This window comes from Bombus fervidus, chromosome 3 (assembly GCF_041682495.2).
Source record: "Bombus fervidus isolate BK054 chromosome 3, iyBomFerv1, whole genome shotgun sequence".
NCBI lineage: Eukaryota > Metazoa > Arthropoda > Insecta > Hymenoptera > Apidae > Bombus > Bombus fervidus.
In genome coordinates this window covers 17,084,705-17,109,354 of record NC_091519.1, presented here as the reverse complement: position 1 = coordinate 17,109,354, position 24,650 = coordinate 17,084,705, and the positions used below count along the sequence as shown (strand labels likewise).

The 24,650-nt window shown below is 40.6% G+C and overlaps 1 protein-coding gene across 5 annotated transcripts in view; it reads left to right on the top strand.

Annotated features, from left to right (window-relative positions):
* The first annotated feature begins 2,060 nt into the window (after positions 1 to 2,060).
* The window catches only part of LOC139985358 (ras-related protein Rap-1), a 28,828-nt gene continuing 6,238 nt past the window's right edge, over positions 2,061 to 24,650 (top strand). Inside the window, exon 1 of one of the 5 annotated variants that reach the window (XM_071999750.1) lies at positions 2,061 to 2,416. The gene's annotated coding sequence lies outside the window, so the exon portion shown is untranslated. Of the gene's footprint in view, positions 2,417 to 18,242; positions 19,092 to 24,650 lie in introns of those variants that run through there. The other 4 variants (XM_071999752.1, XM_071999749.1, XM_071999751.1 and 1 more) reach the window with 4 other exon arrangements.

Here is a 24,650-nt window from a genome sequence, read left to right as displayed (position 1 = left end):
GAAAACAAGACAGCTCGATTTCAGTCGTCGCTTGTTCAAACGATCCATCCGTCAGAAACATCCAAAGAGCTTTCGACCCTTTCGCGAGTTTCTATGTTTTCTCCTACCGAGCCACGGATTTCAAGATAAACTCGCGAAGCTCGATCTCTTCGAAAGGAAAACACGAAAGAGGCAGTGACAAGAGACGAAAGAAAATAAGATACGTCGGCGAAAAAATATATTCTTCTTTGCATTAGTTTCGAAAACAAACAGGGAGAAAAAGAGAATGGAGTTACGCATAGCTTACTCGGTATAAATACCGTACGACGCCCGTTGATCCCGACCATCCGCAAACGTAAAATTGGAAAACTTTCGACGAGTTGGTAAAATTGAATGACCATCGTGACGTCGTTCGCTGGAGCTGCGCCTAGTTGTTGAATTCATCTAATACCGGTGAAGTAACTCCAATCTCATCGAAGTTGCGCGCACAAACATTGACCCTGTCTCAGGTGCATCGATGCCAGTCAGCCCGGAGAATGGGAGTGGAACGGTAACTAAACTCGCCTACGAACGTAGAACGCGATGGATACCTGGCGATAACTCGAATTCAACCGTAACAAGAGAAACCTGACGAAACGGAAGCTTTAAAAATCGAACGTGTAATTATTCGCGAGAATCGTTCGGTTTTACGAGTCTTTTAGCAGACAGGATGGACACGTTTTACGCTCGCCACCGAAGTTTGATTAGTTCGTTTACGTAAATGGAGTAGCGGCTGCGTGCGAACGAGCTCGTCGCGAAACACGAGTTGAATTTCATTCGTGCCGTGACTGCAAGCATTCACCTTAACTTCCATCGGTGTATAAACGACAAACAAATCTATCGGTTTATAGATAATCTTTGAATTTATTATTTAGAAGCTGGACACGAGAGACGAGTTCATGTCGAGTAACGTAGATTAGACGAGTTCCCCGGGGTATGGAATATCTCGAGGAAAGGTAAAAAGTCGATACGTTTCGGTATCTCGATTTTTCGATAAACGATACCGTTTATTTGCAAATGATGGTAATATTTGGTTTGGCCTTAAATTCAGGGTAAACACCGTACCTCCGACAATCAGGATTTCTTTCGAGACGTTACGTTCCTAAGATCGAATCGTAATTTCAAAAATCGAAACGTGTACTTTTATTGAATGATGTTATTTGATAGCGAAATATGAAAAAGATTTTTATGGAAGCATGGGTGTCGCTGGATATACATACGCATATGTCGTCAAAGGGGGAAAAGAAGAGAAGAGAAACCAGGGCATGTTTATGTTTTAAAGCAAATGATACAACGTTGTAGTATTACGTTAACTAACAGTTGAAAACCGCGTACTACGTGTGTACAGGAAAATTAAAAGCGACCGTAATAATAATCTAAATAATTAGCGAATCGTTGACAAAATGAAGATTAATGAAACAACCAGAAAGACCAGAATTATCATTTATCAAATAGCAGGATAGACATCTTCGTCAGAAATATTACGAGTAACAAACGTAGCTCCGTTACGTACCTTACAAATTATTCAACAACTTAAACACACGTATTTCGTCAAATATTCCCATAGTTCACCTTCGATTCGCGCGTCTCCACACACGGTATAATCGTTCCCAAATATGTAATTCGCGCAACGACCGCAAGTGTAACCGTTAAGTTTCCAGTTAATATTCTCCAAACACAGAATGAACGATGGTAATTACCGTCAACACGGAGAAACGCCAACTCTTCGCTCGTAGATTGGTCCACGGATTATTCCGACTGGTGCCCTCCCGAATAAGAGAGCGGAAGCATTGACCCTACTAGCTCAGGTGCAGCATCAGGTGCTCTAGCGCTTGGTAGGGAGTCAGGTGCACGGGGAGGGAAAAGGTAGAGGGAGGGAGCAAGCGAGAGAGAAAGAGAGAGAGAGAGAGAGAGAGACGAGTAGAAGCGGATGGCTACGAAGCGACACAAGCAGCTAGCACGGCTGCAGTCTAAAATACGCTGGGTATTCGGTGGGGGTGTGCAGGTGGAAGAGAAGGTCGGAAGGTTACAAGAGCGCAGACGCCGACTGAAAGCATCGAGGATAGTACCCGGCACGGTGCCGAAGTACCGGACAGAGCTAGCTCGTCCGCAACGCTGTGTTCGTCTAGCAACCAGTCGGTCCACCTAGGACACGATCCACGTTCACCTGCTTCCTTCGACCGAACCTATCGAACGCATCATCGCCCGCTCGAACGTTCTACCTGAACTCGTTGCGAGCAACCCATCCACCCGGCCGAATCAAATCACTGCACCGTCGAACACGAGTTACCGGCGGATCAACGAGGGGCCGCTTTCCCGCGCTTCGTATCTACACTCGGTTTTCACCTGTTAACCGAGCCATCGCGCTTTTCTTCTTTTCTCAGAAGCTTGCGTCCAGGTAAGTTCTTCGTACGGTGAATTTTCATATAGATTTTCGAAGGTGATTGTCGCGTTCGTGAAAGACAAGAAATAATACGCGGATCGTGTTCGATGAAGGTTTGAAACGAAGTTTCAAAGGGGTTGGAAACGGGAGAGGGTGCGTGACCTAACACGCGGAAGATTCGTAACGTACATACCTATGTTTTGGATTGCTTATCGTCGGAATTTTAAACGCGATTTTACATCAAAATACCTAAAGATTAAAATATTGGTTCAAATATATCGTTCAAGTACTTAAAAAGTATTTATTTTGCGGAGTATCAGCGTTGAATCGAAAAGAGGTTGCAAACATTCGAAAGTTTCGTCATGATTTCGATAGCATCGCTCTACGGGTTCCTTTAATAGTCTTTCCCCTGAAACGAGGTTCTCCGATTCATCGCATCGCTCGACAAACTACGTACATCGATGTACCCGCATAGGCGTCAGTGAAAACAGCCGGTGCTTTGACCGCCTGGTCTGTGCTGGAAACATTCTCAAACTCCTCTGGGCAACATGTGAATTACCTAAGCTTCGTGGAATATTAAATCGCAACCATTGTGTTTGCCCAGAAACTTCAACGAATCTTAATGAAACTTCTATGAACCTCGCAACGTCAGGTTCTGCCTATAGGGAAACGAAAATTCTCCTATAAAACTGTTATTCACGAAACATTTTCATAAAACAGTGGCTCGTTGATTCGATTACATTGGTATTAGGAGCAACTGCTAGACAAGTTGGAGAACAGCTACGTGTATTTGATGCGATATTAACGCTGTCGCATCCGATATTGTGGATCGTGCATTCTCGTTACGTCACTTGACGCTATGTAACCTCTAATCTTCCTACGCAGATTTTCACAGGTACACCTGCGTATTGAAACGGCGTGGTTGAGACAACCTGAATTTCGATTAAAACCTAATGAAAGTTTCCCGTATCGAAGTACATATCTTTCCGCTCGGAGGCGGATTTCCATCAACGGTTGGTTATCTCATCAACGCCTCAATTTCGGTTCGTTTTTTTCATTGCAACGCTCTCGATTCATTCTCCCGAAATAACGAGAACGATAAAGGAGAGCTCGTCGCTTCTGTGTACCAAGGAACGAAATTAATGTAAGACGGGAAAGTCGGTAAACATCCCATTGGTCCCTCGAAAACTCTATTTACAGATATAGTTTCCATCGCGATAAGGTGCGAGCGCGAGACACTATGCCTTCTAGTTACTTTGATAACGATCCGACTTCCATTTATTGCCTACAAAGCGGCTGTAAATTTCATCGTTATTAAACCCATTGCACACGTAGTCTGTCTGAAGAACTCCTTTGAGTTTTCTCTTGATCGTAGTCTTGATTAAAATCTCAGCTTTCCCAAAGTAATTTGCCTATTAAACGTGAGTTTGTAGTTAGTACTTTGCGTTCCCTTTTCCTGAAACGACACGGAGAAACACATACGAATCTCGATACAACGTAACGGGTTATCGGCATAACCCACGTCGATGTTTCCTTGTTCCCCTTCGGCCTTATCTGTGCAACTGTTCCGTCAGGTGTCGGAAATGGCGCGGTAGATTGCGCCATTTACCAAAGTCCTTTCAAATCGCGACTCCAGCAGAATTCCCACGAACGTACGCGTGCCACTTTTAACGACACGTATTTCGCTCATCGTTGTTCGATTTCATACAATAGATTCACGAGCATCCTCGTTTCGTTTTGAATGATAGATATGCAAGCAACGGGAATATTTATGGGCAAGAACCGTATTTTAGGTCAGGTTTCATATCAATCGAAGTTCTCTAGAAAAATGATCCACATTCACGGGTTCTTTAAAAGCAATTTCCATTTTATCATGACAAGATCAATTGTCGTTTTTTACTAACGTTTTGGGTTTCAGACTTATTTCGTTGTTCCATAAACATGGCATTGAACTATGATCGCGATGTCGCGAAAAAATGGCGATCTGGAAATGTTATTTTGTCAAAAAGCGGAACATGCGGGAAACATGTCACGTGTTGGTATAAACTTTCGTGTGAAAACATTGACAGGAGATAGAAATTTACTTTTCTTTATTAAATCCATTACTTGGTTTCTTTTACGACCACGCTCCATCTTACGAGCATCTCGTGAAATTATATTATTCTTGAAAAAGGTTTTACAAAATTTTCTTAGACGTCCAAGAAAGCTATTTTGATTATAAATTACATACGTTCAAACAAGCAGAATATGTTTAGGAATTTCTACCTGTTGTTCCTGCACAATGTACATTTCTTCCCAGGTAAAATTGCACGGCGAAACAATATAAACTCTGCGCCCGAGAGCAGTCGCCTAACATGCAAATTCGCTGGATAATTCTAAACTCACGTTTGGAAAAAGAGAATTGCCCGCGGAAAACAGCTGTAAGAGCTATAAATAAGATTAAATTTAGAATCTGGGTAGTTGTTTTCAGCGAGCACGACGATCGAGAGCGTCGTATTTTGTTTGTTTTGTTTTTCAAAGCGTGGCTCGTGATCGCGATAGAACGTGATAATTAACTGTCAGGAAGTTTGGCAGAATTTCGAAACTGCCCATTTGTTCCAAGTCTGAAAACACGACCGAAAAACCCATGGAAAGTTTTCGTACAATCATCGTGACGACTATTATCGCCTGGCCGGAACTCGAAACAAGTTTCTCGAGGACGACGAACACAGTGGATACGGGATAACACGTTTCACGGGTTTCTTATTCTAATTATGTTTATTCTACGACACTTTAAAGCTTTCCTGCGAATGGTAGCAACACGATTTCATGGTGTCTGTGTTTTTTCCACCAAAATTAACATATTCGCTGATCTCCGACTTTCATCAAGTAACTTTCATTTATCATATTTGATCACATACTCCGCCGGTCATAGGTATTACGACATTCGCTGGTTACATTTAATGGAAAGTTCTAAAAAAAACTTTACCTCGTTTAGAATCTACGGATTTGAACAACAGGGATCGATGAATCGAGAGATTTATAGTAAGCCAGTCGGAGGACAAAAACAGTAGAAGCTATTCAATTTGTACCGAACATCAAAAAATGGCAAATGTGTTTGACCAGCAGGATATGTGTTCGATATGAAATACTTTGAAACTTTTTGATTCGTTTTGATCCATGTCATTACCATAAACACAAGCTAAAAATGCCAACTCGGATCCACAGCGAATAAAATTAAAAATCCCACAGTGTTAAATAACAAAAATTTCGCTCCCATTGTTTTATCAAAGCTCGTCCTAATTTTGTTCTATTTCCAGCATCTCTCGCGATATATTCAGTGTGTAACTGAAATAACGTTGTTCGTTTTTACTTACCGCAAATTAATTAGTTGGCGGTTTAACGTTCGTCTACGCATTGTGTTCCTACTTATGCGCGTTGTGTCGCTCAACTACTCGGTGTCTCTCTTTGTTCGCGGTGGTGGTTTCGCTGCCGAGTAGATTTTACCCCATTCTCTGTTTCCCGTAACGACGCCTGGACTGAATAACTCCAGGCTATAGGTCCCAAGGCCTAGCTAGAGGCAAGAGGTCTCGTGTCACGAGCCGCAAACCGCGAAAGAGCACGCGCGAGAACGTGTCGAATACGCTTTCCTCGCTCCCAACTGCATCCTTCGCAAGTGTAATTCACCATTGCTGTGCAACCGTGTCGACAGTTGACCTGCATCATATTTTACTGCAACTTCATAGAGCATACGGAATGTACAAATTAAGTGATTTAATTTGAAGATATGCACCGTGGAAGATACCGTAGAAAGCTTTTCTGTCCGCGTCCTATGTGTCATATAAAATATTTTGAAATTACATTAGCATAATAAGACAAGACTGCCATGATTACATCGATATTTGAAACTAATCTGATATTTACTGCAAATATATATTTTATAAAATTGTTGTACTTGTTATGCTTGTACATAATTGTTATGCTGAACATCTTGCGATTTTTATATACATCGTTAGACTTGTTTCAAACATTACCAATATAATCATGATGGCCAGGTCTTGGTAACGATACTAATGAAATTTCGGAATTGTTTCGAATAATACACGCAATACATTTATGGAAGATATCCAAAATTGTTGAATATTTTTGCATTTCATTGAATATTAAGCATGCGTACATTGTAAATTTAGAACTCGAAAATATTTTGCGAGTGTAATATAAATTTCCCGAAATGAAGTATTTAATTTAGACATACGTGTTGATCTTATTGTCAGAGATCTAAATTGTAAATTATATGTTCAAAGGAGATTACATCTGATTCGCGTGACAGATTGAAGCTTTGATTATGACACCATGGTGCGCCATTGTGCATTTCGGTGTCATTCTACTTTGATATTCAATTATTCAACGCAGGTATAGGAATTACGTGATACGTAATCTTTCAGGATAAGCGCATTAATTGGATCGAGCTAACCGATGATATATTCATAGCTTTTCGCGAGACATCTGTTGCATCCGAGTGAAGCGACGATGTCCTATAATGATCGCGGCAAATTGTAACGAGGTTAGATTTTGGTTCGGGTAACATCATTCTGGTACATAGCTCATTCCAGCTGATATTACACAATGTTCGTTTCGGCAAATTGCATTTGCTGCAAGGCAAGGTGACAAACGATAAAGGTTAGAGCATTGGTCAATAACTGGCCGTGTAAATTAAACGCGCAAGCAACGACAACGCACGTGAATATCTCATTTATACCATACGTATTATACAATATTCTTTATTACAACACAATGTCACGATATTATATATGATTTTGGTTTATGATCGTGTGATATTCTTACGTTCAAAAACTCATAAACATAAATCTAGGAATATTTCGATTCGAGTACTGCGAAGGATCTAATTGCATTCACCCTTTGCATGTTCGTGCGCCATTAAGAACGAGCAACTCTATTAACGTCTGTATATCTTTATATTTAGCAAGAGTTCTATACCTTCCCAAGGGTCTCGGATAAGTTTGCACCCTTCATTTATCACCAGGGAATCTGTTAAATTATTTATCGCAACAACTTCTTTTATATAACTTCGTGAAAGGAACTACCGTGGATTTAAATAAGAACACTTCAAGATCTTAAGATCTGAACTGAAAAAACGGAACATCTTTCTCATTAACTTACAACTTCTAGCACTCTAAACTCCGTACACGTTCTATTACTATTTCTAAAGTACTATGAAAAGAGAGGTAATTAGTTTCGCGCCAAGCAAACCGCATTCTACTCGACTGCGATCCGAAACGCGGTTAAACAATAACAACGGTATACAATTCGAATTCGTGGAATATTGTTCGCAACAGTAACGATTAATTGCGATTCGGTCGCATCAACCCGGAACAATAAGTCCGTGAAACACGGTTCGTTGAGGACGCTGTCGTCGGGAAACAGTTGTGAGAGCGACTCGGCAAGGACAGCGAGCGGACGCCTTTCTAGCCATAAACCCACAGGATGTACGTGCACGACCAATTAACGTTGCACGCTAGACGCAACGAAACGAGGGATGAGGGGACCACTATCGATAATAATGTTTAACTTCGTGCACTCTGCGCGCGGACACTGCTATCGATTGCACGGAGCAACATGACGACGAAAAGATAGGACTTAGGAGGAGATAGAAGGCCATACAGATCGATTTACCTCTGATCTCTGTGGGCGTAAAAAGAGTTTCAAGATCTTATGAGACTTATTGAAATACGAAATGTGGTTTCTTTATGTGGTATAATCATCCACGACTACTACATAGTTGGCAGTTATATAGCTGCGGTTAGCATAGTTATAGTTAACATTTATGCACTCGTAAGATGTTAGAATCGTACGATTGGTCGTCCCGTTTCATCATAATTCAGAATGCTTCGTTGCATATGATTCTATTAAGCCATTAAACCGGGGAAAAGGAGTTACATAACTGGTCATTTATATTCTAAATCTTTTGAAAATAATGATTTCCTTATTCAGCGATTTTTTCTTTTTTTTTTTTTTTTTTTTTTTAGATGTTCTTTCACTTTCATTAAAAGTAAATTCTCTATATCACATTTACATTTGCAAAGATTGGAAAACGGATTTAACCGAAATTGCTTTGTCTCTATGAATTTTTTGAAAGAAGAAACGATGTTGATTCATCTGGAACCGGTTTAAAATAATTACAAATGGAGAATTAGAATGTTGCCTCGGTATAGCGGATCGAATTTTACTTTGGATCGCGGATTAGGTACCGCTCGAGAAAATTTACTTAGGATCGGTATACGGTTTATCAATCGATTCCTGTGTACTTTACGAAAGAAAAGTAGTTGGGAAGGATGGTTCGCCGCCAAAACCAACGAATTTTGGCCGACTGAGAAATTAGATTTTCGTTGAGTGGATAACATTTTGGTTGGTGAATACTCGCAGAAATTTACTTAGGACGAGCGCAGCGATCCAACGAATGCATAAAATATACGAACTAGGTAAGGTGTTTCGCGTTAAGAAGAATAATGTCTTTCTCCCTTTGCCCGTCGCATGTTAGGGCGATACCGTCGCGTTAGAGAAATAATTATGGTACGATGGTTACGGCAGATATCTAATTTCTCCTGCGGTTAGCCACGGATGTGACTAGTATTTCGCCAACTAAGCAGTGGATATACCAGCCATTCGTGTAGTCTAATACATATAGAGGCAGGAATTTCGATGTCGAATATTTTCAATTTCCACGAAAATATCATATATTTTTACAAACGACAAAGTTCGAAATTTTTTGCAGCGTAGGAAGAACAGAGAATCAAATATTTTGAAAGAAGTAAAAATATGGATTTTCAGTAGAATCGCATTGGGAACTTCCCTTCGGATATTTGGAAATTGAAATCGCGTTTGCCGGATAATTCTTCTTCTATCTTTCATTCTTCATGTTCTCGCTTCGCACTTTTGCATCGTTACTTTCGAACCGCATCGAAAGAGATTGATCTGTCTCGCGGTTCTCGATCCTGTCTCCTTTGAACATCGATTCGCCGGGTTTGCCTGCTTCTCTACAGCTTCAACCGGGTAGATAGCGTGCTCTGCATCGGAAATTTCGCTGTTTCAAGATTGCAGATTCATCAGGAATACGTTATAAGGTTCGCGGCTTCGTTCCGCGTAGCTCTTGCATTTATCTGGTTCAGCGATTCGATTCGCATTATCCCCCTCTAGCCAGCTGCAGTTCGCTCCGACCTGCTCCTACAATCCGCTTTGATCCGCTAGAGCTCGCGTATACCCGCTCCAACTATCTCTTCTACTCGCGTGATTCTACTCTGAGTAACTTCGTAACGACGCGAGCCGTGAATCGAAAGAAATCGCGTAAGAACTTGCACTTGAGGACAGCGTTGCTCTAACCGAGGCAATTTGATAGAACGAGGAGGCAAGAAAAGCAACTGAGATGAACTCTGGTTGAGACAGGAAGCTGGTGTTTCTTGCGACGCGATAATAATTGCTCGATAATCGCGCCACTTTTTCCAACCATGTATCTCTAGTTTAATTATAGCACCGGCGGAGACACAAGATTAATTTCGCGCCTCGCACCTTCTATTATTACAGCGAGTGTTGCGTGATCCACTTTCGCGCCGCAGACTTCGTAACAACTTATAAGTGAGGCTCATCGGTAACAATTTTTTTAATTGGAACTTGCGCCGGTCCATCCCGAGAGTACGCAACTTGTTAGAAGTATAAATCAATCGTATCTCTACCTTACAATTCACAGGGTGACACGAAATGGCAACGCAATTTTCCAACTTCTTTCTTTTCTGGGTGTATAATCTTCATTCTCGAAGGTTCATAAATACGGCTCCAAGCAATTAAGTAACTACGTTCTTGAAATAGGGACGATGATTAAACCGAGGATGCCATTTTGTCTTTTTCTTTTTTTTTTTTTTAATAACATTCTTAACCCGTGCGGTTAAATCTTTCAAAATATCCGGTTAATCGCGTCATACGTTACAGGCAGGAGGAAAAAATTCCACAACGATATAACGAATTAACGATTTAACGATTTAATTACCAGTCAGTTTGTGTTTAATTAACGCGCGAGCTGATAAATCATTCATGCATGAACATCGACGAAAAAAATAAACGTGCAAAAAATCATTCGGCATAACGGAACAATAGATTCTATTTCCACGTAGAAAGATACGGCGTAAAATGCCCGACTGTTTTCACGCGACGTTAGCGACGTTCCATAACGCTACGACGAAATTCAAGCCGGAAATTCGCTCAATGAGAAATCGCTTTTGAATCAACGCGACAGCGAACGATTTGTCGTGCGGCAGCTGTTGAAACTTTGTCAGTGAAGAATGATCGCGTTATACGGATTCTCGCCTTTTTTCATTTCCTACCCATTTAATCTTTCAACACAGAACAACAACGAGATGAAAACTCTTCAAACGTAGGTTTATAAGCATTCATGGAAATGGCCATGGAAATGGTCACATCGATTTAAAGAATCGAATGCTAAACATCGAAACGTTTTTGGATTCGTTTTTGATTACGCAGTTTTTCTAAGAAAACCGCCTGAAGAAACGGCTAATCAGCAGGTAATTAACCTGGAAACCTTCTCTATCGTAGCTTTACAATCGGTAAAATACGATCACGAGGCGCAAAAACATAGCGGAAGTTCCACGATGTTGCGAAGTTTCGGAAACATCAGGCAGCGATTTGTATCCCGCGAGAAGCTCTTACGTCGATTGTTCGAGGAACTCGTCCGTGAATGCGTCGATTTTTAAATTTACGACGGGCTTTGCGACGCTTTCTTCTCTTAGCATCGCGAATTATTCGGCCAATGGAACGATATAACGAACGATAATCGGGAAAATACTTCTGATGCGCCTTCCAATTATTCTCCGATCCAACTTTAGACGTAGAGAAGACACATTGATCAAATTTTCGTTGCCATTTTGGGATTGTTGAGATATGTATAATTTTCTTTGCTGGACTGGGTTGAATACGTAGTAGAGATACTTGTATGCGAATATCAGTATGTGTGTGTGCGCAGCGTCTCGAAAACAAAGGAATGTAAACTGTTCAGTCGGTTAACAGTCGGGTATAGAAGAAAATGCTGAGACGCGTGCAAATATGTATCGATGAATATATGAGAAATCGTCCATGAAATAAATATATTATTATTTTAATATTAATCCTCAATATAAATTTGGTGTTCCTATAACATTATTTCGGCTTCAAAGATCCGCAATTTTCAACAGGGATCAATCACGTTACCCTTGTGAATAGGTTTTCCGTGATACAACTAATTCAAAAGATTCAACTTTTTTTAGGATTTAAAATCTTTTAATCGTTTTTACTCGATAGGAGAGATTTGTGTTTGTCTAACTTTTGTATAAATACCATCTTTTTTACCGTTGCGAATTGTACACATACAGATATCTAATATTTTACTAGCGTAAAGCATACGTACTATACAAGTAATACTATTTTTTAGTACAACTGTTGTTTTTCCTAGCATGGCAATTATCTGCTCGTTTTAGCTGTAGGTGAAGTTTTGGATCAAAACTGCATATTTGTGCCTGCTAATATAAACTGTAATGGAGTATCATAAGCGTTACAAGATCTTGTTAGCGGGAAATATCTCACGCCACACTACGTTAGGATTAAGTGTTTCTCGGTACCGTGAAATAACTGGCTGGACGTTTGCTAGGTATTCGTCTCTTTTTTTTACGGCTCTCGTATCCGGAGCTTACTGTTTCGCGCTATGAATGGCTGCATCGCGATAAACCGGGCGTCTATCGGCTGGGATTAAAAACTCTTTGATGACGTGTAACTGGATACACAGATATCGATAAGTAGGGAAAATTCGATTTTACTCGGCTTCCAAAGAAACGTTTAATATCTGGTAAAGATGGACTGATAGTCGGATTAAAATTTCATTTTCACCCGCGAATGGGGCAGGGAGAGGTTAACAGATTGTATCGAATGTATAAGAATCGATAGCACGTGCTGTAATATGCCGCCCAGATAAATAACATTGTTCTGGTTCATGCTTTCAACGCTATATTCATCGAGCAAAGTACAATTTACAATTCCGCGGTATTAACCCGCGAAAATTTGAATGGATATGATTCCCCGTCGTATTTACATTCTCGTTACAAACCTGCTTTAAGTTTTAAACAACCAAGTACACGTGTACCTGGCGAATGAACATTGGAATTTGAATTACTTTCGATTCGATAGCGCGTAAGCTTCAGCGACAGAATCAATTTATATAGTTTCCGAAGATTCCATCTGATTTAAACGAGCGATAATGTAGTGGAAAGTACAATGTCACGATCGTGCAATACAAGATAAACTCTTCTGTATGTAAATCGTTAAGCCGCTGAGAAGACTCTCTAAATAAGAGGGACGTTCGCGGAGATTTCTCTCCTTCTGAAAAGATAAAATCGTATTAAAGGGCGGGCCTTAATAGGAAAATTTGGTACACGAAGTACTTGGCTGGAAGTAAACCACTAAAACGAAACTCCGTGAATTTCCCACCGTTCCACATGCCGAAGTTTGAATTATCCTAGCAATTTATTACTCTGGCAATTTGCAAATTAACGCGACACGGATTTATTTAATACGTTGTTGATTATGTTTGCTTTATTTTCACTCGATGAATATTACATTGATGCGATAAATAATTGCACGATTCGGTAATCACTTTAACACGTTATTATATTTGAAAATATCTCTCCGATTTTTACCAATCTTACGAGTTATTATTTTCCTCTCGAATGTTTAATCGATAATAACATTACTGGCCTAACTAAACATAATTCGCCAAACGCGCCACAATTTGAACACATAAACGAAATTACACGGGGACATCATCGTTTAATACAAAATCGATCAGACATCCCCACAGAAGATGACAAACTGTACTATACAAATTGCGTTCGTTGTATGCAATCTCATCTCGATCAGTAAACGCTTCAATCTCCGATCGCGCAAATGCACGTCGAAATCCACTGAAATCTTTAATCGAAAGCGATATTATTTCCGCCAAATTCTCCGTCAACTCGTAGTGCTGTACTCCATAATCGACTATCAATACGAATTACAAAAAAATAAAAAAGAAAAAGCGATCTACGTTCAGTTTAATGCCCGTTTCGAAATTAATCCCGCGAAACAAGTGCGTTAAACGGATCGTTTCCACACGACTAAAAAATCAATTTTTTATGAAAGCTTTTCAATTATAGCCCGTATGAATGATAGCGCGATAACTCGTGCAAATTATTTTTTAACAAACTTTTGACTCGGTCGATTTTTGTATGAAATATTATTCACGGCTGATGAATCTTGTTCTCGCGAACTGCGATCGTTTGTCTGGAATATCGATGAGGGATGTTTATCGTGACGTAACAGTGAACGAAATTTTTCTGCTTATTCGTCGGACTTTTCGAGCGTCGCTGAATAAATTTTGCGTGGCAAGAGAAAAGACATCCTACGGGCAAGGAATTTACAAACGCTAAACGAAGAATAGAACGTTCGACGATTTCTCTCGTACAATGGATTTCGCGTGTCACAGAAAATTGCACGGTTTATCTTCCTCCGTACATTCTGTTCACCCAAACGAACCCACCGGTCGATCTTCATCGAACTTTAAAAAGATATTCTCGCCACGGTGCTTTCACCGCCTCATTTGTATTTGTAGCCCACTCTCTATCTTCGATCGCCGTTTATTTCCTCTCTGACATTGTTTCGCGACAAAATACCGGCTATAACGCGGCAATTCTTCTCCGGCTCCTTCGTCATCCTATTTTCGAAGCTACTTTGTCATGTTTTGAGTCGATATCAGAGAACTCGCGAACGATATTCGAGAAAGCTATAAAGTAATATCGTTGGCTTCCAGGAACTAATTTCATTGCAAAGTTCTTGACTCGATGAAATCGTTAAACCTACAGAACAATGTTTAAATTGTAAACGATATAAATTTGTAAACGTGAGTTCCGAGGATTTCGTGTTACGGTCGAATTTCATATTCAACTCACGATCTCTTCATTGTTTACTCTCGAAAGCGGATTTTGTCGCGAGAAATCGTTTGCCCCGGTCGCATCCCGCCTCTATTCCATTGGAATATTGCTATCCCAACTCACGATTCGGTTTGCATTTCCGTACTTTTTTCGTTGACCCCGATTCTTCGTATTCGACGTAACGCCTCTGCGCATCAAGATCAAGACGCGGTCTCTACGAACCAAACGAACGTGGAAATTGAAATCGACCGGATTTGTGTGCGAGAGTCGAACGCACGGGACCGATCAGAACCCGGCACTGGCGCCGTGGAGAAATGAATTATGGAAAGTAGACATTAAGATTCATGTTATCGCGAGAACTTGTACTCAAGCTGCACAAGGGAATTAAAGTTTGCTTCATTGTTAATCGAAGCAAGCGGATATTAAAAGTCGTTGGAAGAAAAATTGAATAGAATCTGAGACGCGTCTTTGCAAAATTACTTTTTCACTGTACTATTAAATTACCTAATAATGTCGCCAACGAGCTATCTGATAAAGAGAAAGTAATTTTATCAAATTTGTAGACTTTCTCACGATGAAACTTGTAAATGAAATCGATTATTCTTCGACGAACCCTTCTCGAATACGAGCTGTAAAAATAGAAGGATAAAATTCAGACTTAAAACTGAAACAAGCACGTATTTTGTAATATATGTTGCAGTTAATGTCGAGAAAAATATCACGAATTCCGCTCGACTACGTGTAATTGTCCTCGTGAGCGGACAGCTCGTCATCGTTATAATCGTAACCCTTCGTGGAAGCGACGTGTGTATTACGATGCTGTTTCGAAGTTTCACAGGTCGACACCCTTTAACGAGCGGTTGGCGCCATGTTTTTTTAATGAGATACGATTTTTTCCCCGACTTATCACAAAGAAAGAGGCCATAGTCGATGTAAAGAGACGCTCGACTAACCCCGTAATGATATTTGAAATTTATGCGTCGTTGCGAGCTGCTTCACCACTTATCGAGCATCGCGTCGCCTGCGTTATCGCGGCTTAACCCAAATACGCGGTAACAAGTGTCACGTGCGTTCTCCTGTGTCTACATCGGAACACTGATGCACCATGTTGTTTAACAAACGTTCGTCTCTACCGCGAGCCATGTGTTTCCACCTCGTGAAACAATTTTCCTGATGTAAGTATCAAACGTCATGGGATGGAGATTTTTGGAATTACGTGGACAAACTCGAGGGAATCGAAGGGATCTAGGCAGAGGAAAAATGGCTGGGATTCTAGCCTGCTTTCTTCCCTCTGTAATTTAATCAATGTTATTGGCAGACCTAGAATTTCGAGTGGTCGACATCAGTCGGTCGGATTTCGATTCTTGTATCTGAACGGAGATCAGCTGGAATAAAATCGAGTCGAGGAATTCTCGAATTCTCGTTTTATGCTCTGGAACGTTTCAAAGGAAATTCTTAGCATCGGATTAAAACGAGAACAAACAGTTCTTTCTTATTTTACTCAAACTTAAATGGGACCGAAAATGATCGAAAGAAGACAGCAGGGTTAAACAATGCAGACAAAAGTTCCTTTTTAAGACAGAAAGTTCTATAAAAGAAAGAAAACTTTGTGCGGAATAATCGATGCTTTTAGATTCAGTTCAAAGAAGATTACACATGAGCGTAAGAATCTCGAGATAAATCACGAACTCGAGATAAGAGACACTTTTCTATTTCACTTAACATGCATATAAAAGTTCCTCGAGATCGTTGGAGAAGATACAAATGGAAGATTTGCCAAAACTAGGCGATGCAAGCTCACGAGAGAGCGATTCAAGCGGGCGTTCAAGCGTATTACGAGGCCAATAGTCTAGTCTAAGTATACCCATGCAGCGACAGTGGTATTAAGAGAATCTTCGTGATTAGTATGAGAACTACTGACCTCTGAAACTCTCGAAGATCGGGATTAGTTTATATCCAAGTGTCTGCTTTACAAATCCTCTGCTTATCTGTGCCGATGCACTTCTGAGATTTTACCAAATTAATCAGTAATCAAAGAACCAATATTCATGTTATATTTATACGTTAACCTTTAGGTTCCGCATCACCTCCGAGCGATACGTTTCTATGCACAGCTCTTCTCAATGATTAGATAATAAATTTACATCGTATCGTAATAGATTAATAAAACTATTTAGACAATATCTATATTTAAAGATAGACCAAAGGGCTAGCTACATTGTCAGTTATCGTTTGTTATTTTCCTTCTCAGAGACTATGCGTATACTTAAATGTCAAGAGATAAAAATAGAAACTATAGGATTCATAAATTATATGCGCTAAATGAACATTTTGAACGAATAAGATCGAAGATTTTTGGTAGAATTTCCCTTAGACTCGGCAGAGACATTCTTGCGATAAAAATATTATACCAAGAAGATTTCCACCTTAGTATACAAAAGGTTAATTACGATGTCTGGCGATAGGAAGCAAGGAAAACATCAATTTGAACCAATTTCGCCAATCTCACGTATTCGTAAGTTTGTGTATTTCAATACCATGAATCAACACAATAGGAGAACCTATCAAAAGCTCATCTTCAAGGGTTACGAAGGGAAAACGAATTTCTTCGTTGTGTCCCTACTTGTTCTAACAATCTTTCGTTTCTTCGAAACTGTCTTACGGGAGGGAACATCGAATCACTCGAGGAGAAACCTTTTCTATGAGCGTTGATGGGAAGGAACGGTATTTACCATCGCGTCGAATCTCGTGACAGAATCTACGTTTCTCCTAGAACCGAGAAAACATGTCGTTTCTGCTATTTGTCAGTGCCAAGCAGGAGATGAATTTTTGGTGGTTCGATCGATCCATCGGGTTAACGTTTATAAATCGCCTATGTTCTGAAAGGAACGATCCTCCACAATGGTGCGAGCAGAGATTTCGTTTTCGAGATAATTCCTGATAAGAAATCGATCTTGATGACGTACGAGAATGTCTTTTTGAAACATCAAACTCTGTTTTGAAACGATAAAGAAGTTAGCAAAAAGGAATAAGAAGGCAGTGTATCGATGCCGAAGAAGAAGAAGAAGCGACTCATCCATCAATCAGAAGTAACATATTTATCAATCTCCCTCGAAACATATGTCACTCGTCCAAAAAGTAGTTTTAAAGCATCGTCGACGTCATTAGCATCGAACTGAGACGGCTCGCTCCAACATCGACTAACTAAACAGGCCAACGAAACTAGAGCAATTGCTTTCCATCTCGTTAGAATACTTCCAGAATATGTAAGAAGCACGCGCGGATCTGGCTACGATCCTCGGTACAATCCACAGCCCGAATCTAATGACAAACGTCACTTCGTAAATTGCAGTCGCCGCTCGTAAACGCAACGATCGCCAATAAACGCAACGGGACGATGATGCTCGTACCAAAAAAGCCTCGTAATTCATCGCGAATATCCTCGCTGTCGAAGAAGCGTCTTCTCAGTGGCGAAGAGGAAGTACCGTTCGTACCATTAATGTTGAGTTCGAGGACGCGGGGACGAGGGACGGCGGCGGCGTCAGCGACACCAAAACATCGACCAAAACCAGAGTAACGCCCTGAACGTCCCAGTTGGACCGAGTTCAGTCGAAGGCAATAATAAATTTCTTGCGTGTCAAGATTATAGAGGAAGACGGCTAGAGAGAGAAAGAGAGAAGGAAAGAGTACCAAGTATGTTTAGTGCTCCCAAAATGTCTTCGCTATTGAACAAACGCACACATACATACATTCGCGTAGTCAACAGCGTGACTCACATTCACGTTTGTTTACTTACGAGCATACACCGATCGCTGTTGAGAAAATTGTGCGAGCAACGACGCGACCGCACATTTATAGAGGTGTGGTCGACACACGCGTATCGCTTTGGCCACGTTTATATAAGTTGTGCGTGTATTTTATTCAACACGAAACAAGACCACAGGAAAGGACGAAGAGGCTTTCTCTAATAAAGGAGTTACTTTTGCTAAGGGACTGTAATGGTATCTATAAAACTGAACCTCGTTGAGAAATGGGAACGATAAACGCAACTACTTTCCTTGACGCGTATTCTGGAAGACGACGTTGACTAAAATAGTAGCCATCGTACGTTCGACCCGTAGTCAACAACCTCGTTGTCTTCGCGGAGAATGCTCCATTAATATCGCGGTTGTCCGGTACATTAAGGTCAACGAAAAGCAACGTGTCGTGGCTTTCGGAAGCTGGCCAACGGTTGGCAACGAACGCGCATAACTCATCTGGCCGGTTTCTCTCGAAACGTCCACCCTTCGTACGCGCACGGCAAGTGTTCTGGACGATCAGTGACAGCGAATGACGAGTGAATTTTGTTACCCAAGTTGACTGGATCGCGTGGAATGAAACGCGAGCGACCGGTCAGGTTTCGATGCGTCGTTACGTGTACTCAAATACGACCATATCATCACGTCATACGGATACGTAGTACGTAGAGAGGGAGAGAGAGAAAGAGGATGTGTGTACGCGCGCGGTGGAATCTACTATTGGACGATAATCAGCCGACTATGTGTGTGGATATAGAATGGTTGTGAGGCGGTGAATGCGTGCACGAGGAAAGTGGAGCAACGACCGGGAAGTCAGTCGGAACTAGCCGGCTCCATGCTGTCGGGTTTCGTCGTATTGCACCGATCCAGTTCAGACGAGTTGGAGTAAGGGCGGTGAGTACGACGTCGCCAATGTCGACGAGCCGAAGAGGGGCGCGATTCCCTTTCGGTTTTGCTACTTTTTTTTTCCCCATAGACACGACTTTGGCGTCCCGTCGAGTAAGAAACTCTAGGTACACGCCCCCTTCTTTCTTTATTTCTTTCTCTTTCTCCTCTCCTTTGCTCGCTCTATTTCTCGCTCTTTTACCGCCTTTCCTTATTTCGGCCCTCGACGAGCTCATTGCGCTCTTTTTCTTCGACATCGCGTTACCAATATAAGAATATGTCACCGTAAGGATCGTCCCGCTTCTTCCACGAGTTACTTTCGAACGAATGCTTGAATTGAACGCCGTCGGACGTGGAATAAGCTAGCCAAGTCAGCACGAGGAAAATATCGTTCGAGGAAACGCACACCCGATGCCTTGACGGATCTTGTTATTCTTCGACCCCACGTGGTTCAACTTGTAATTTCACCGCCCTTGCTCTTCCTCCCTGTGTTTTTCCTCGCACACGCTGTGATTAATCGAACCGACCTCTCCGTATCCTCGTGAATATTCGTTTCCAGTCCTTCGCACAGAATAATTTATAGCCTTGTTATATAACGTTATGAATGATAATAAACTTTCAAAAATCGTACTCTTCTACATTTTTCTAGATGCACGTTGCGCAACAATGGGTTTCCAGATAACAGCTATTTCAAATATTTTTATTAGTTTTCTTAATCAAACACTCAATTGGTTTCGTATGATCGACGATAGTTCGTGAAAACACGCATCCACTGCAACCGCAGACTAACATTCGTGAGTGTGGAAAACTGCTCGAGGTCGAAGACGATCGTTCGAGTATCGATTATCCTGTAGGTTCACGGGAAGAGTCTTAACTAGCCGATAAGTTGTCGCAAATTTGTTGCCACTATTCCGTAGTGTCTAATTCACGAGGTCGAGCAAGGTTGGTGAAGATATTTTCCGCCAGAGCTCTCAGGCCATTTATACCGTGTTTACGTGTGTCTGCGACCAGTAAATACCTTTATGACGGTAAATGGCGTGGAATTTTTAGACGGTCCTGTGAACGGCCAAACCTTTTTACGTTACATACAAATTTCCGCTCAAGCGTTAACACACCTTAAACAAGGGATTATATAGGCGCCGTACTCTCTTCGCTTCATATCTCGATCATTGTAAGAGGAAACGCGTTTGATTCGCAGTTTTCGCTTTCCTTCGTTAATATTCATTCTATAAAACGTCGCGCCGTCGTGATGGAATCGTTTTAACTCGGATAATAAACGCGAGGTACGAGATTCGAGAGAATCTTCTTATGAGAAGTAGTCATCGATATAGTTACAATCAGAATGCTTATTCTTATGCTACGAATATGTTATGAATATGCATGCGGAGCGTCGCAATTTTCTTAATTAAAAGGTCACTCGCTCGACTGAGAAGCAATTTGGTATAATGGGGAGCATTTTCATTTCTTGACAAAAAGTTGGTAATGAGGCCTTACTTCTTAGAAACCTTGGATCATCAGAAATTTCTTAAGACCTTTGTGGTCGCAGCGAAAATGTTAAAGAGTTCGTAATTGGAACCATCGCCGAGAAAAGGAAGTCGCCGACTTCAACGTCGTCCGGACTGAACGAAAACAAACGAGACTCGAACGATAATTACAGCTGACTATAATTATAATCGTCAGAATTCGATGTAATCTTGACAATAAAATACGAAATATGTAATGGTGAAAAATTTCCAGAAAGATCGTTTCTCTTTTTCCTCCTTTAATTACTCTTACTGTTTCATGGAAGTTAACCTCCTCGAAGAAAAGTTTAAAAGGTCTGAAAGTATACTTCACTTGGGGAAATACTTTCCAGGAACGTGTGCTAAATGAAAAATAAATCGGTCCTGGGAATTAACTTGTACAGATCGGTACGAACCCTGAAGCGGAATCAAAATTACTCGTACGATTCGACAATGGAAAGCACTTAGTTGCCCTCATGACCCGACGCGGGAACCTACACCATAAATCACACGCAGCGAGAGGAAAAACCATAGAACAGAATCCATGTGGAAGAATCGATGTTTGTCGAACCGTTCCATGGAAGGTTCGCTTTCGAAACTTCTTTCTGAAGTATAGCCGTCTTCGAACTGTCGTAATGCTCGACCCACCATTTACTCTTCTTGAAATACAATTTCAACGACTTGCAGCACTTTATTCTTCCCTACGTTTCGGACGATTTGATATATCAAATTCGAATCTGAAAAAATTCGAGAATTCGCTTGACGCGTCACGCGAAAATATTCTCGAGTTTTCCCCGAGCGTAAAGGCAAACTTTTTCATTTTGTAATTAGAAAAATGAGAGTATGATAAAAAAAAGTGCTCAAGTCCAGAGAAAAATAGCATTCGCTACGTGTAGGAAAAAGTCTTTAAAAAAATACAAGTTGGAAGATTATCATTTCGAAGATTTTAGTAGAAGGTTCAAGAGAAAATATAAGTAAAATATCATTAGAACACCGCCAGAAATTTCTGAAAGAATACGCAATTCGAGAAACGAAACATTCTTCGTATCTTTGAAAATATTAACTTTTTAATCAATATGCGTTGTAAATGTTCTTCCTCCGTTTGACGAACACTATCTATCTTTAAAATTCTCAGCTCGTTTATTTCACTGTCGTATATAATGTTTGAAACTAAATCTACCCATATAGAGACAAAACCGTGTTCTAACGAGGGAAGTCAGTCCGACGCAGAGATACACATATAGTGGAGCGGTTATCCGCGTTGCAAGTCGGATTCAACGTAAAGTCAACGTTAAATCGACGCGACATCCTTTATCGGAAAACAGTCAAGTGACTTTTTCAGCGACCCGTTAACGCTGGCATTAACGCAGTCATTGAATTTAATTAATGTCACAGCAGCGACGCGTCGTGCCATGACGACGCATGTCAATTTGATCGTTGCACGCCCAAATCCTCCGCTATTTGTTCCTAGCTGTGGCCCTCTCCCCTCTTTTACTCGATTTTGTACTAAAACGTATCGCGAAGGTCGACGAAACAACGGCGTTTAAGATCCGTTCCGCTTATCCGCCATCATCGACTCGTTGGACAAATATATTTGCTCGGACATGTTTGTCGAAAAAAACACGGAGTTAGAGTGTCAGATAAAAGGAGAAATACGTCCGTCAAATTGGAAATAAATCGTTGAGGACTTTATCGCGACGTGGTATGCCACTTGATAAACCGACACACCTACCCGCATCATTTTTCTGATTAATCTGAATATCGATCCGAAACGTATTACCCGCTTCCGCATAATTTTAGATTCTCGAACGATACCCGCACCGAATTGCGTCGTCATTTCGATCGTCACTGTATTTCATCGATAAATTAAAATCGGATCTCGTGGAAACTGGCTCAGGACACCTACCATGCTCTTTCCGTGCATCTAAGGGGAGGATTATGGTTGCAAATGGAAGAAAACAGAAGTCTAAGAGATACGAGAGCCTGAATCTACTTAGCTCGGATTATTTTGAAAAGCCGGGGATTTCGAGATGCATTTGATTACGCGAACAACGACGTAACGCTATCAGTCCGGATACTTTACGTTCACGTGACTTATTTCCACTTTCTGTTCGTTCAATTTCCCAACTGTACGAAAGGATTCGTTCGTCTCTGGAAGGACAGTTACAATCCTATCGAGAAACAGTATTTTAATTCCACGATGAAGACGTTCGATCGAGTAAGAATGTCGAGGGGTGAAATATTCGACCAAACGGAAATGAAACGTTTTCAAGTATCATCTATCATCCGCGTTTCGTGCTAACGTTCCTGGTAATAAGCACGATTTCTGTTAGTGGAACGCTTCTAAAGATTCGTAGAACCGTAACTGCTACCCTCGTTTCTCTACGGTTAAACGACAAATCGCAACGCGTACGTTTGTGCTACCGATCGCTGCGTTTCTTAATTGCCGTAATTTATATCGGGCGATATACTTACAATAATACGAATAGCGGCAGGCAATTAACCAAACAGAATTTTGACGCGACAGGTCGCTTCCTACGAAAACTATACCGAAAACGAAACTATACCGATCGACTTCGAACGCGCCGCAATATGCCAAATTTGGAAATGTTTCGTGTCGATGGAAATAAATTCTCGTGGAACCAGATTAAAAGTTAAACCGGCGGATCGATGGTTTACGAGGGTAATATCGTTGGAAATTGTTGATCAATACTAAGCGTCGATATCGACTCGTCGAAGCTTTATGAAGCAATAAGCGCGAAGATTAAAACGTGCGCGGAGCACTGACCGAATCTACTTTAACTCTTAGCAATTCTATTCTTCTTCACTTTCGAAGTAATTGACGTTAAAAGTAGATTCTCGATAAAAGTTTCAATTACCTTTTTCTTATATTTTACGAGTTTATAAAAACTGAAGTATACGCTCCGCAAGATAAATTGCGATAGTATTTAGAAAAGAGCTGTCGGAAATTAACGCGCCAAGAATTTTAACAAGTGGCTACTTTTAAGCGTAATTTATAATGGCTGCAGGGAAACAGGACGCACGGCATTTGCAAACAAAGCAGCGTGATTCTGTAGTGCGCCGTGAAATCCCTCGACCGTCCGTTTTTCTCCAGCTTGACTTTTCTTTAAAGCACGTCGGGTTCATTACTCATCTTTATCTATAGCCACACCACGGCAATAACCCGTTAAAATTTTTAACGAAACAACAAAGCCATTCCCTGTATGAAACAACGTGGCACGTTAGAGGGATGTTAAAATACTTTCTCGCCGTAAAATGCCCGATAAAAATATTATTTGCTTCGTGGTAGCCAAAATCTCTATGTTTTCGTGTCTTTAATGCATTAACTGGAAACATACGAAATGTCTTCTTTATCTAGATTACGTTAAGAATATCATTGTATATCATTTATACATTTATGTATTTATACGACAGACTACGATAATTTGTCTGCGATATAATCTACCGAATAGAATTAAGCGTCAATTTATATTCTTGCGTATTTTTACTCGAAATATTGTCAGAAGCTTTCTGGTATTTTCTCTTCAATAATATAACGGATACGTACAAAATTTAATTCATCTTCCTTTACGAATATAAATTTAATTACCTCGTGGCCAAAGTCATAGATAATATTAATATTATATTTGAAGGAATTACTACTAACGAACATACTATTCGTTTTCCAAACGCTAAATAGTAAAATTTCAACATAGTTTTTTATCTCCTCTTAGCAATATTAATCTTCACAATAAACAGATATATAGATTTTATAATATCCGAAACAATAATATTTTTCTACGATAGTACTAAAAACATTATACACATCTCGATGGCACATATGTGTCAATTAAAGCAACACGGTATTTTCATTGGTAAACTCGTTCTGATGAAAAACATATTTATCATAATAGAATAATACGAACATTTGATATATTACGACCTAATACAATATCGCGCTGATAATACGCCTGGTGTTGCACCGAACTCGAAAAGTACAATCAAAACAATCGGAGACGATATCAGCGAGGTTTTCACGCGGTTGCCTGGCAATTATCGTGACCGT